Source organism: Phoca vitulina, unplaced genomic scaffold (genome assembly GCF_004348235.1).
Source record: "Phoca vitulina isolate PV1807 unplaced genomic scaffold, GSC_HSeal_1.0 scaffold5, whole genome shotgun sequence".
In the NCBI taxonomy this organism is placed as follows: Eukaryota; Metazoa; Chordata; class Mammalia; order Carnivora; family Phocidae; genus Phoca; species Phoca vitulina.
In genome coordinates this window covers 3,374,112-3,376,427 of record NW_022589708.1, presented here as the reverse complement: position 1 = coordinate 3,376,427, position 2,316 = coordinate 3,374,112, and the positions used below count along the sequence as shown (strand labels likewise).

At 50.4% G+C, this 2,316-nt stretch overlaps 1 long non-coding RNA gene across 1 annotated transcript; it reads right to left on the bottom strand.

Annotated features, from left to right (window-relative positions):
• Positions 1–1,122: 1,122 nt before the first annotated feature.
• On the bottom strand, positions 1,123–2,316 carry LOC116631537. The gene is made up of 3 exons (XR_004299208.1): positions 2,187–2,316; positions 1,479–1,607; positions 1,123–1,285 (listed from the first exon to the last, which is right to left on the bottom strand). It is a non-coding gene; the product is annotated as an uncharacterized LOC116631537 (long non-coding RNA).

The following is a 2,316-nucleotide window of genomic DNA, read 5'->3' as shown; positions in this document are numbered from 1 at the left end:
AGGAAGCCACGGCAGGAGGCGCTGAGGGGCAGCCCCCCGATGTCATGCAGGCGACAGACACGGCAGCTCTCGCGCTGACCTGCCAACCCCCCTTAGGACGGACCCAGAAGAACACGGCTGTCCTTCAATGTTTCATTGAAGTACAAAACCAAGCCAGACATCTCCTGCCAAAAACGAGCCCAGGGTAGCCACCGGGTTTGACCTTGGAGACCGGCTCATCCTGTTAGAGTATGTGATGCTCACTTTCCACGAATGGGACAGAAAACACCTTCAACTCCACCGTTTTAACAAAACTATGTTTAGAACAAATATACCACAATACACATTATAATGGAAAGCTCATCCATGCAGCTGTGAGATGTGATAAAATGCTCATTTTCAACGTAAATGTGTGAGGAAGCACATTCTGTCCGGAATTCCTTCGGGCCACGGGAGCAGAAACGGCTGAAGACCCCAGCCCAGCCGGTCTTGTCCTCAGATGCTGTCCCAGTATTCCCTCCGCACAGAACACGCGTTGGACTGCCTCCAGAAAACCAGAGGGGCCCTTGCCCCCAAATGCACCAAAAAGGCCAGATCACTGCCTTCCGTGCCCACTTAATAATAAACGTCGCCAGGAGGCCTGTGAGTTGCTTTCTGGCCGCCGTATCCCTGGTGGTAACATCGCTAGGGAAGAAACCCCAGTCTGGTCCCTCCCAGGTCTGGTCAAGTGTGAACAGCCACAGTGGCTTAAAATCGTTCATGTGGGTCCCCGCATCCACATGCAGAGGCAGACCCCTCGTCAGGACGGGCTCCCTGCTGCGGGCCCCTCGCCGCCCTGTCCATCCTCACGGGACGAACCATACCTGACACTGTGCTTTCTGTCAATGGAGTTCCTAGTACTGTAAAAAGTTCAGTTTTCTTTAATAGCACCCTACTGTTCCCTGACCCCCAAAAACTCCCCATCCCCAAATGATAACACTAAAAATATTCTCACAACAAGGCATTTCTCACATGAGGGTAAAAGCAAAACAAACCCCTCAGCATTTTTTACTCAGGATGGAGAAGAACAGACTCAGAGACTGCTCGGAGAGAATTTTGTGTCAAACCCATTTTTATGTCTCATTGTTACAACAGTGAATTTATAGGGACACCTGGGTGGCTCAGTGGGTTAAGCCTCCGACTCTTGATTCTGGCTCATGTCGTGATCTCAGGGTCGTGAGATTGAGCCCCGCGTCAGGCTCTGTGCAGAGCGTGCGGTCTCCTTGGGATTCTCTCACTCTCTCTGCCCCTTCCCCCATCTCTCTCTCTAAAAAAAAAAAAAAAAAAGAATTTACAGAAGGAAGTATTAAAACATGATGAGAATTTGAGCTTTTCCTTTTTACAGAACCTTCTATGAAAAGAGATACCACGGGATCCTCCTCGGGTGGGAGGCACCAAAAGTGAAGGTGGGGGAAGCGAGGACACAGGGACCATTTTGGGGGACTCCCCTCCGTGCCCACCTGCTCGACGAGGCTGCTGGTCCCAGTCCAGGCATCAGGACCCGTGCCCTGGGGTCTTTCTATGTGTCTCCTTCTGTGAAGTGACAGCCAAGGGCGACGCAAAACATTCACCAGCTCTGCTGTAATATCCTGAAAACCCCGAAGGGAACAAGAAAAACCAAATCTGAAGCACTTCAAAAGGAAGGAAATGTAACATGTTGCTCATCATTCCTCCAATATACACATGGACTGTACTGGGTGAGGTGTTTGCCTCTAATTTTAAAACGTACCTCGCTCGATGGAACAAAGTTAACATTCTATTCTTTGTGCAGCTCAAGGACCTTTCAAGTTGCGGCAGAGCTTGAGGGAACTAGCTCATAAAGTACCCTCGCTATCTCTGTAACTTAGGACATTCCAATTAGCAAATATTTAGTTAGCAAATCACAGTATCTGCCGCTGTGGGAGAGACCGCAACACGTCCCTGTGGGTTTCCAGCCTTGCAGAGTTGACAGTCTCATAGGAGAGACGAGTTATGCCATCACAGGATCATTCCGTGGCTTCCCTTTGCTTTTAAAATAAAACCCAGGTTCCCCTCATGGTTCTGGAGGCTCTGTGCTGCACCCTCAGCTGCTCTCCTCTGCTTCCCCATGCGGTTCCCGGCTCTCTGGAAGGCCGCCTCCCTCCCTCTGCTTGGACTCATCCAAACCACCCTTTGGATATTAGCTTAACTGTAATGCTTTCAAAAACAAGGATCCCGATGATGACCATCAAATGAGACACTCGTGCTCCTCTCCCTTCACACGCCGCCATTCACAGCATGCTTGTTTCTGGGTCCGGGTAAATGTCCGGTCTGCCCTCC